This window comes from Littorina saxatilis, linkage group LG9 (genome assembly GCF_037325665.1).
Source record: "Littorina saxatilis isolate snail1 linkage group LG9, US_GU_Lsax_2.0, whole genome shotgun sequence".
Classification (NCBI taxonomy): Eukaryota; Metazoa; Mollusca; class Gastropoda; order Littorinimorpha; family Littorinidae; genus Littorina; species Littorina saxatilis.
Window position 1 is genome coordinate 23,006,407 of NC_090253.1, and position 13,210 is coordinate 23,019,616.

The window sequence follows — 13,210 nt, forward strand, 5'->3', positions numbered from 1 at the left end:
GCCCAACCTTGCATGGTCCAACCTTACATGGTCCAACCTTACATGGTCCAATCTTACATGGTCCAACCTTGCATGGTCCAACCTTACATGGTCCAACCTTACATGGTCCAACCTTACATGGTCCAATCTTACATGGTCCAACCTTACATGGTCCAACCTTACATGGTCCAATCTTACATGGTCCAACCTTACAATGGTTCAACCTTACATGGTCCAATCTTACATGGTCCAATCTTGCATGGTCCAATCTTACATGGTCCAACCTTGCATGGTCCAACCCTGCATGGTCCAATCTTACATGGTCCAACCTTACATGGTCCAACCTTGCATGGTCCAATCTTACATGGTCCAACCTTACATGGTCCAATCGTGCATGGTCCAACCTTACATGGTCCAATCTTACATGGTCCAACCTTACATGGTCCAATCTTACATGGTCCATATATATTATTGGACCATGTAAGATTGGACCATGCAAGGTTGGACCATGTAAGGTTGGACCATGTAAGATTGGACCATGTCAGGTTGGACCATGTAAGGTTGGACCATGTAAGATTGGACCATGCAAGGTTGGACCATGCAAGATTGGACCATGCAATATTGGACCATGTAAGATTGGACCATGTAAGGTTGGACCATGTAAGGTTGGACCATGTAAGATTGGACCATGTAAGGTTGGACCATGTAAGGTTGGACCATGTAAGGTTGGACCATGTAAGATTGGACCATGCAAGGTTGGACCATGCAAGGTTGGACCATGTAAGATTGGACCATGCAAGATTGGACCATGTAAGATTGGACCATGTAAGGTTGAACCATGTAAGGTTGGACCATGTAAGATTGGACCATGTAAGATTGGACCATGTAAGGTTGGACCATGTAAGGTTGGACCATGTAAGATTGGACCATGTAAGGTTGGACCATGTAAGGTTGGACCATGCAAGGTTGGACCATGTAAGGTTGGACCATGCAAGATTGGACCATGCAAGATTGGACCATGTAAGATTGGACCATGTAAGGTTGGACCATGTAAGGTTGGACCATGTAAGATTGGACCATGTAAGGTTGGACCATGTAAGGTTGGACCATGTAAGGTTGGACCATGTAAGATTGGACCATGTAAGATTGGACCATGCAAGGTTGGACCATGTAAGGTTGGACCATGTAAGATTGGACCATGTAAGGTTGGACCATGTAAGGTTGGACCATGTAAGGTTGGACCATGTAAGATTGGACCATGTAAGATTGGACCATGCAAGGTTGGACCATGCAAGGTTGGACCATGTAAGATTGGACCATGCAAGATTGGACCATGTAAGATTGGACCATGTAAGGTTGGACCATGTAAGGTTGGACCATGTAAGATTGGACCATGTAAGGTTGGACCATGTAAGGTTGGACCATGTAAGGTTGGACCATGTAAGATTGGACCATGCAAGGTTGGACCATGTAAGGTTGGACTATGTAAGATTGGACCATGTAAGGTTGGACCATGTAAGGTTGGACCATGTAAGGTTGGACCATGTAAGATTGGACCATGTAAGATTGGACCATGCAAGGTTGGACCATGTAAGATTGGACCATGCAAGATTGGACCATGTAAGGTTGGACCATGTAAGGTTGGACCATGTAAGGTTGGACCATGTAAGGTTGGACCATGTAAGATTGGACCATGCAAGGTTGGACCATGCAAGATTGGTCCATGCAAGATTGGACCATGTAAGATTGGACCATGTAAGGTTGGACCATGTAAGGTTGGACCATGTAAGATTGGACCATGTAAGGTTGGACCATGTAAGGTTGGACCATGTAAGATTGGACCATGCAAGGTTGGACCATGCAAGGTTGGACCATGTAAGATTGGACCATGCAAGATTGGACCATGTAAGATTGGACCATGTAAGGTTGAACCATGTAAGGTTGGACCATGTAAGACTGGACCATGTAAGATTGGACCATGTAAGGTTGGACCATGTAAGGTTGGACCATGTAAGATTGGACCATGTAAGGTTGGACCATGCAAGATTGGACCATGCAAGATTGGACCATGTAAGATTGGACCATGTAAGGTTGGACCATGTAAGGTTGGACCATGTAAGATTGGACCATGTAAGGTTGGACCATGTAAGGTTGGACCATGTAAGGTTGGACCATGTAAGATTGGACCATGCAAGATTGGACCATGTAAGATTGGACCATGTAAGGTTGAACCATGTAAGGTTGGACCATGTAAGATTGGACCATGTAAGATTGGACCATGTAAGGTTGGACCATGTAAGGTTGGACCATGTAAGATTGGACCATGTAAGGTTGGACCATGTAAGGTTGGACCATGTAAGGTTGGACCATGTAAGATTGGACCATGTAAGATTGGACCATGCGTGACCCAACATGTTTTAAAATCGTCACCACGAGTTTTCGTCACACTCAACAATGGGACTTTAATTAGTGTACAGATGCTAGTTGTCTGATTGGTCAGTTTGAGAATCAACAGAGCTCTCGTGGATCCACGGAAACACGTGGAAAAAAACAACAAGAGAAAAAACGGCTTCGCGATGCGCTAAACAATGAATTGTTTACGGTATATAATATTTTATTTACGGTATATAATGTATTATTTACCAAATCATGAATTATATAGCGGAAACCTATTATATAGCTATATAAAGCATTATTTAGTGTAATAATACTATTTCAAGGCAAAAACAGTAAATAATAAATTATTTATCTAAATAATAAATTATTTATCTAAATAATAAATTATTTATCTAAATAATAAATTATTTAGATAAATAATATTTTATTTAGATAAATAATATTTTATTTAGATAAATAATATTTTATTTACATATAATATTTTATTTATCTAAATAATATTTTATTTAGATAAATAATATTTTATTTATCTAAATAATATTTTATTTATTTAAATAACACTTTATTTACATATAATATATTGTTTAGAGAAAACGCGTAATTATTTATAAATAATGAGTTATTTACAAACACAATCTCTTATTTATGCTAAACAATGCATTATTTAGTGCTCTGGGCTCTCTTTTTTCTGTATCTGTAAATAATGCATTGTTTAATTTAAACAATGCATTATTTAGCTAAATAATGCATGATATAGCTAAATAAAGCATTGTTTAGCTAAATAACGCGTTATTTAGCTAAATAATGTGTTATTTAGACATCAAGAGCTAAAAGGGACTTTTGCACCATTCGGATTGCCATAGAAAATCACCAGCAGCCTGGCTGCAACTTCTGCAGGAAGGACAACCTTGGCCAGATTGATTTCTAAGATTCACATTGGTGTCATTCACAAAATTAAATCAATTCAAAGTTCCCACCCTGCATAGAAAAAATTAAGTATACAAACTTAAGAATGAATGTATCCCATCTAAAAACAACAAAAACAACCGTTCACGGATCTACGGCACTTGACGAAGGTTTGTGCCTTTAATTGCCAAGGAACAGACAGTCTAGCTATTGTTAGTGGTAACGCAGACTGAATTGTTTAAGCCAAATGGCAGGTTGACGGTCTGTCTGAATGACTGTTGCACACATGCTCCTTATTCCTGACATTTGTGTTAAACAATTTTTTTTTTTTAAACGAGAGAGAGAGAGAGAGAGAGAGAGAGAGAGAGAGAGAGAGAGAGAGAGAGAGAGAGAGAGAGAGAGAGAGAGAGAGAGAGCAGCGCCGTTAACGTTACGGATGGTTGCCAAGCAGGAATACACAGGGAGAGGGGGAGAGAGACAGACACAGACAGCCAGAAATGCACCCATTGGAAGGAAATGCATCCAAAACATTGAACGCACATCTTCGGTAATTCCACTGCCTTGATATCCTCGACACAGCCGCAAAAAAGAAAAAGAAAAGAAAAAAGAAAAGACTTCAAACACAAAGGAGTTTTAAAACACAGTAAACTGACACTCCTTAGGCCAACAAAGCCGCTAACTGAGCATAGAAATCCTGTGAGGGAATATAGCTGCAAGGTACAGCTTCTTCAGTACAGACATGTATAGAAAGGCTGTGTGATACCTCCGTACGTCGAAGCCATGCATACAGTATAATTATTATCTGCCAATTCAACACATGGTGCTGTCAATCGCGATGGCGGGCTTCACATCTGCACAATTATCCCAATACGTCGGTAATGACAACCCCCCCCCCCCCCTCGAGCTGTTAAGCAAGGTTACGTACCCCTTAAACCACGAGCAATTTTACGGCTTGAAAGATAATTTGCTCCATACAATGTGCATGCAATCTGCGCATAAGGCGGTAGTTGCTACGCAAGGCTGAGAGATAACACAGACAGTTTTGAATCAACGATGAGCGTACTTGAGGCCTGATTCTGAGATATAAGAATCGCTCACGCGCACACGCACACACACGCACACACAGACACACACACAAGGAAACGACAGTTCGCTCTTTCGGTAATGCAAACATTGTTAGCGTTTACCCGACAAGATTTAAACTTCACTTATCCTAATGTGCCCCTTTCTTTCCTTCTTTCTTCTTCTTGTATTGTAAAAGAAAATGAAACCTGACCATAATGGTCTGCGAACGAATGAACTCAACTGCTTCAAATGGAACACACGATGGAACTGTCTAGAATGCTCTGACTCTGAGACCAGCACACAGACAGCTGGTGACAGAATTCAGTGCAAAAACCAGTACGTAAAAAAACTGAAACAGAACAGAACACTGACTTGGTACCTATCTCCTTCATCGTCTATGAAATGCATTGTGCAGCTGCCACCATAAAACTATATGCACGAGTGGAGAACAAACAATATGCTTCCTTGCTTCGTGAAGGGGTCTGGTAAGAAATGTCATATTAAACTCGACATAGCTGACATTAATATGCCAAATTCAATTCCATACACAGAGTTTGCTAGTCATCATGTGATTGTCGTCAACTTCCCGCTCACACACACACAACCACACACACCTCAGGGAGCGAGAGAGAGAGAGAGAGAGAGAGAGAGAGAGAGAGAGAGAGAGAGAGAGAGAGAGAGAGAGAGAGAGAGAGAGAGAGAGGGAGAGGGAGAGGGAGAGGGAGAGTGAAAGAGAGGGGAAAGAGAGAGAGGGAGACAATGACAATTCTTTATTTTACGAGGGTAACAGAATCAGCATTGGTATATATACTTTTTTTGCATCTGGCCCTCGCCCTAAAGAGGGACTCAATCTACTATAATAACTACTACTACATACATACATACATAATTAGTGCAACAGTATAAGTTTATGTACATAAGCGCATTATATGAAACATTGTAGTTTATAAACGTTCATGACAAGGTGCAAAGCAACAATTTGCAAGTCAATTAGAGTCAGAATATGAGAGAGAGAGAGAGAGAGAGAGAGAGAGAGAGAGAGAGAGAGAGAGAGAGAGAGAGAGAGAGAGAGAGAGAGAGAGAGAGAGAGAGAGAGAGAGACAGAGACAGAAAGACAGAGACAGAGAGCCAGACAGTGTGTGTTTGCAGTACATCTGTTGACTTCGAGGCAGTTGTCTCGTCAGTTTTAACAGTCAAAACATGAGCTAGTAAGCTGCAATGACCCATGCGATTCACGAATCAATCCATGGGCAGCATTTCGGGTTATGTGAATCATTTTTCGATCATTCTGACACAGACCCGGCATACAGACTCATTGGTAATTCGAATCTTTGACATGTCTGCCAGACCAATCCTACACAAAATACTACAAACCACTTCCATGCTGATGTGCCTCAAAGCCTGAATCTTCCACAATGACATCAATCATGCTGTGTACACCCTGTGTCTGAAAACACCTCCGCGCGGAGGGGTTTTGCAGCCAGCGCAGTGAAGATAAAGAGGGAAAATTTTCTCGGCTCGCGCGGCAGCAAGCATTGAAGCAGGATGTCTCTAGACTGTGTACGGAATTTTCTTACGCTGGACAATAATTATAGCAGAATACTTACCAGTAATGCAGAAGTCTCACATCACTTTCTGTATACCATCCAGATCCTGACCACAATAACGCTGGTCATATACACAAGTTTTGCTGAAGCAAAATCATCCATGAATCGCTCTGGATACCAGCAACGAACCCAAACCGTTCGTTTCGTTTCAAGTTCAACGCCACAACATTCTTAGTCAAAACTAGCTATACAGTAATACACTGGCACGTTTATGCAAGTAGACTCTGACACGCTCTCTAACCGCACCACACACAACTCGGCGACTCGACTGCCGATGTATAGTAAACCCAAACCGCCCACAATCCAAATCTCTCGAAAGCTGCACAGACTTGTCCTATTTCATTCCATAGGTTTGGGATGTGAAGAAGCTGAACGTAAAAAACACGCAGAGTGTATGTACACACGTATAAACAGTACGCTATGTGAGAGATGCATGCAACCGGTTTTACTGCTGAGAGGAGTAGACTGTGTTTACTGATGTATGGACAACACCGTCTGTTGGACTCTTCATCCCAAAATACTCTGCGAATACTTATTGGGAGAGAGAGAGAGGACACAGGCACACGGTATATATATATATATATATATATATATATATATATATATATATATATATATATGTGTGGTTCAGTATTGGCCAAATCATAAATCTGCGGTCACAGATGTGTTGTGAAATGATGGTGATCCAGAGTTGGGAGTTCGGAAACGAACAGACATAGAGACGCTCAAACTCTCTCCCGTACATTAAAACCGTACGCACCCAGAGACCGCAAACAAGACAAAAACACATGAACTAACAGAAAAACAAGTCGCGTAAGGCAAAATTACTACATTTAGTCAAGCTGTGGAACTCACAGAATGAAACTAAACGTAGTCCGCCGCTAGTGCAAAAGGCAGTGAAAGTGACGAGCCTGTTTGGCGCGGTAGCGATTGCGCTGTGCTTCATAGCACGCTTTACTGTACCTCTCTTCGTTTTAACTTTTTGAGCGTGTTTTTAATCCAAACATATCATATCTATATGTTTTTGGAATCAGGAACCGACAAGGAATAAGATGAAATAGTTTTTGAATCGATTTCGGAAATTTAATTTTGATCATAATTTTTATATTTTTAATTTTCAGAGCTTGTTTTTAATCCAATTATAACATATCTATATGTTTTTGGAATCAGGAAATGATGAAGAATAAGATGAAATTGTTTTTGGATCGTTTAATAAAACAAAATAATTTTAATTACAAGTTTCCGATTTTTAATGACCAAACTCACTCATTAGTTTTTAAGCCACCCAGCTGAAATGCAATACCAAACCCCGGCCTTCGTCGAAGATTGCTTTGCCAAAATTTCAATCAATTTAATTGAAAAATGAGGGTGTGACAGTGCCGCCTCAACTTTTACAAAAAGCCGGATATGACGTCATCAAAGGTATTTATCGAAAAAATGAAAAAAACGTCCGGGGATATCATACCCAGGAACTCTCATGTCAAATTTCATAAAGATCGGCCCAGTAGTTTAGTCTGAATCGCTCTACACACACACACACACAGACAGACAGACAGACAGACACACATACACCACGACCCTCGTCTCGATTCCCCCCTCTATGTTAAAACATTTAGTCAAAACTTGACTAAATGTAAAAAGGCATGGGAACAGTTGCAAAGTAACAAAAACATGGGTGCGAAGCCTCAGCAGTCAACACTAATCCAACTGACGAAATTCAGGCCGAAGGCACCCAAACACCCACGACCATTATGTTCTGAAACGGCTGGGTAACAAAACAACACACACACGCACGCACGCACGCACACACACACACACACACACACACACACACACACACACACACACACACACACACACACACACACACACACACACACACACACTCTCTCTCTCTCTCTCTCTCTGTGCCTCTCTTGCTTTCTCTCTCTGATCAATCTGATCAAACAAACATCTTAGTCCTTACGGCAGGGCAATAACCCCTTGAAAAATACCTCGGAAAATGTTTTAATGGTTTTGGGTAGTTTAACTCCTGAAGTTTACAAATCCGCAGGATGACATCTTTAAATCCTTGGGCAAATTGAGAAAAAATTAATTATAGGAAAATTAGCAAATGTTGATTTTTTTGATTTAGACACAAAAGGCATTCCATAGAAAAAAGGGCTAGAATGGCGTCATAACTTCATGACGTCGGGAAAACGTAATGAGTAATATGACGACACGTACAGTATGGCCTGTAGTGTTGTCCGTGTCCGTACTTGAGCTCCTCTTCCAAGACAAAAAACAAAGGCATTTGACGTGTTTCATTCTGCTGAATGGAAACAATTTGCACATGAGTGTGTATGGAATTACATCCAGGCTGAGAAGATGTGAAACCTGTGTTATTCGTGGACTTGCGATTAGTGCGTATGGTGTTCCAAAGCACAGGTTTCACTGTCGAAGATAAAACTTGTAAATTGATCTTACAAAATGGCGGGCGATGATCAAAGAACATCGTGAGAGACTAGTTTTCTCCGATTTGATTGTTTACCAGACGATAGAGCTATTGTAGATGGAAGCGTATGCCATCTGGTGACAGCTGTTCATGAACCAGTGTGTTCGTAGGAGTGCTTGATTTCTCTGCAGAAGATCCATGCGTGAAAATCGGTGAAGTCTTTCAGCAAATGTTGCAGTTTGTAAGCGAGTGCTACAGGTGCAAAATCTCAAACAACATATCACGTGAGAGATATGAAACCTGGCTAACTAGAACCTCCAAGCACCAGTCCACATAAATCAAAAACTACCGCCCACATCAGCCCATTGCTGAACGTCCATCTGAAAAGGGCTGTATTGCAATTCTACGGGGATCTTCCAAATCTTGATCCAGTTGACTCCGGGTGGTTGTAGGATGGGCAGAAAACCGCCTGGAGTAGAACCTACACCAACTGAAGTCATGCTAATTTTGAAGTGTGGCTGTGGAGAAAGTTACCATGTGCAACGGCATGCTGTGGTCGCGCAGTCGGTCAAGGTGCGTGTGCCATCTTATGTCGATGTCTACTCCTTGGAAATTGCACAAATCCGCACTGGTCATCCATCGTAGTCATCCGCACTGGGCATGTGCAACAGTCACCTTCACCGGTCACCCGCACTGGTCATCTGGATCGGCCATCCACACTGGTCATCCTTTGCGGTCATCCGCACTGGTCATCCTTTTGTGATCATCCGCATCGGTCATCCGCACTATTCATCCTTCATGATCATCTGCACTGGTCATCCGCACAGGTCATCCTTCATGATCATCTGCACTGGTCATCTGCACTAGTCATCGTTCATGATAATCTGCACTGGTCATCCGCACTAATCATTCGCACTCATCATCCGCACTGGTAATTTTTCATGATCATCTGCACTGGACATCCGCACCGGTAATCCGCACTGGTCATCTGCACTGGTCATCATTCATGGTCATCTGCACAGGTCATCCACACTGGTCATCCGCACCGGCAATTCTCACCGGTCACCCGTACTGGTAATCTACATGACATCCTGCGTAATCATCGGGCGTTGTCATTTATTGGTCATCAGGCATAGTCATCCGCTACCATTTCGGCAATTGAAAAAAGGATCGATGGTGGCTGCCCTCAAACTGGAAACTCACTGCATGACCATGTCATCTTGTGTGGTAAACCAGCGTGGTCATCCCGCCTGGTCATCTGGAGTGGTAAACTACACATCATTCTGTGTGGTCATCGGTGAGGTGAAGTGAATACTAACCAGTATCCCTGGTTCCTCGCCATGATCTTTACGTTATGAGATAGGGGTCTTTTGTATGTGAGACATGGTACATCAGGTTTAGCCTCTTGACATGACGCCTAATACACCTCCTCGGGGCGTCACTAACTGACACAACACTGTGTATATGGTGTCAAAAGGGATTTCATATGCCGAATCGCTTGGCGCTGTGACACCTTACAAGGCCTTTCGTCTGATGTATACATTCCTCACCTGACTAGATCTTCTTAAAAAAAGAGCACAAGATAACTTTAAGTTATTGTGGGTATTACAGCTGCTTGCTCACCGACCAAGTCACTCATTGATTCTGGAACCCACCAGGATGGTAGGGTCACTTCAACGACGAGCGCTTCATAAGCTGTCTCCACCTCTGGCGGCTGTGAGCAATTTTTGGGAAGTTGCAAAACATTTCCCAATCCACTCTGTAATGATATCTGTCCCTCTGTTCATTTGTCTTCTCTATCTTCTCTTTCAGCGCACCATACCCTGTAAGATGGTCTTGGAGAGCCCGCCTGTTCTTGTTACATGGCCACACAATCTCAGCTTCGTCTTCTTGACAGTGGTCTTTGTAGTGATGCACGTGCTAAGTGATGGTTTTACAGACATTAAAATATATGACCTTGAAATTGTTTGACCTTGAAAACATGTGACCTTCAGTGTTGGTGAACGTTTTTATTCATGGCAAGTTTTAAGAAGATGAACACATTTCGTCATTTTATCTTCAAAGATAGTATAATCCTTTATCATTTGAATGAACATTTGACATTCATATGACCTTGAAATGCGATGAAGGTCAAGCGAAGTGCAACAGTAATCAAAGCCCACAACACATATAAGCTTAAACCATTAGCTGTAACTGAACAAAATATATTGCTAAAACTATATCATCCTGCTCCGTTAACCAGTTTTAACGGTCCCCCAACAGACCAGCCATTCGGGTTATAGTGTCTGCTAATCATGTAACTGTTGTTATGCATATTAACTCCCGTTTTATCTCCCGGAAAACATAAATAAATACAGTTCTGCTAGTTTATAGCATGCAGTTTCGACTATTTTGCAGTCTGGAATCCATCTTGTCCGCCATCTTGAATACATCAAAATGCCCAAGGATGACAGAGTGTCATCCGTCGGATCTGTAATCTACAGACATCACAGAGTTCAAAACAGTCAAAACATTCTCCGAGGTATTTTTTGAGGGGTTAAGGTCAAAATCGGGAAATGACGACCTGACTATGTTCCTTGTGCCTCTGTTAGTGACTTGTGCCGGCTGCAGCCGTGAATGTCCGCCAATTACACTTCGCCTACATACCGCACACGCACAATGGAGGAACATAAATTGCTGTTCAGTCCTGCCAACCTGAACACACCAGGCTCGATCGGTCAGCTCTTGCCAATAACCCCCCCCCCCCCCCCCCCGCCCGCCCATTCATGCCCCTCCCCCATGCACACACCAATCATAATTGCTGAATAATATGCCAGGAAGCATTTCTACGACTCAGTGACGGTACAGTTCAAGCAGCCGAATGCACGGAGTCCAGTGTTTTGTTGGAGATTCTGGGGCATTATCATTTTCCGTCGTTGAGGATACTCTTGGTTATCTCTTGGTATCTCAGTTTCACTTGCTGTTACGGACATTTTACTTCTAGACGTTCCTCAAAGACAGTACACTATCCTCAATCTATAATATCCTCAGTTTCAGTTGTGCATAGTCTACTCTACTGCTCTTCAATCTCCCCAGTACTGAATCAGTTTTAGTTTTAAACATTTGAACTGTACGATATTCATCCTAAATTATGGTCAGTTTCAGATGCAGACATTCTAGACTATCTTCAACCCACATTATCCTCAGTTTCAGGTGAAGACATTCTGGAATAATTATGTTCCACGTAAATTACCCAAAGTTTCAGATCTTCCAGACTTTCAATCTAAAATATCCTCAATTTTAGATATTCATGGTCATCCTCAGTTTATGTTGTAGACATTCTATACTATCCTTAGCAATATCCTGCAGTTACAAATTTAAGTATTCAAGGCCATATACCCAGTTTTTGTTACAGTGCATATTTCAGACTATCCTCAGTTTCTGTGAGTCTTGTCAACGGTGTTTTGGAAACTGAAGCTCCGTGTCAATTTCCCGATTAGAGATTACTGTAGTCAATGTCAAATACATTAGCTTTGGACAAGGGAACTTATTTTATGCAGACAGAGAGGAACTATGCAGGTTTTATGTGAAGCATCCATAATCAGTCATTTGGCCGATACTTCCGGGTGTGAATCGAATGACATATATATATATATGTGTATTCAAGTCTCGATGTACAAATGATAGTAAGTGCAAAATGGACTCCCCTATGTTGAAAATTACCCATTGATTAAATGATACATCCGTCATGTATGTTACATGCGTCTTACATATTACATCCTAATCTCCAGGGTTTTGCTCGTAATGTCAAGTTACTGGTGAAAGCATAGTGCTATTGTTGGGAACAATACCGCGGCCAATTCCACACGTTACACTGGAAAATACTGACCAGCACAATTATGCAATGAAAGGCTGCTTAACTTATGTTGGTAAGATTAGTTGTAATGGACATAAAGAGAGAGAGAGAGAGAGAGAGAGAGAGAGAGAGAGAGAGAGAGAGAGAGAGAGAGAGAGAGAGAGAGAGAGAGACACATGCAGAAAGAGAGAGAGACAGAGAGAGACAGAGAGAGAGAGAGAGAGAGAGAGAGAGAGAGAGAGAGAGAGAGAGAGAGAGTACAACCTCTTCGAAAATCAACACACACAAATCTCACTACAGATTGACAGAGAAAGCAAAACCACTTACCAAATGCTTTAAAACATGACACGTAAATCCCACTTCCTGAGCTCAGCTACCATCTAACAAACAGACTTGGTTCAGTAGACAAAGGATGGACCAGTCTACACGTATAGACCACTCACACCACTGTTGGTGTAATGTGCGTGGCCAGAATTCGGAACCCGAAGCACAAAACAAAGGCGCTTGAAATCAGAACTTTCCTGCAGACTTCTCATAATTATGTTTATGTCCGAACTTCCACCGTTACCACAATGTCAGTTACTCCTGTTAACTTTGAGGTGTACGCATCCAATTCCAACACGTTAAAGCATAGCATCGACCAAGAAACGATGCCGTATCTAAAGATGTCTGACGAGTATAGTTAACTTTAAACCATTCCGCTGTACAAAAACAAAACAAAACTCATCAATATTGACAACCAGCAATCTGAAAACTCATCTATTACTGAAATTATGAATAATGAGCAAAGCTGTGTTGTTGTTTTTGCCTAAGTTTTAGAGCTGATTTGGTCAACCAAAATCCATACATCAGGGGCTATTATGGAATGTATCGAAAATAGTAATTTAAATTTACAAACCAATCTTCCGTCCTAAGCAGTTTCAAGCGCCTGCACAGGTACATGACTGCAGAAGGAATAGGGATTAAGAAAGGGGGGGGGGGGGGGGG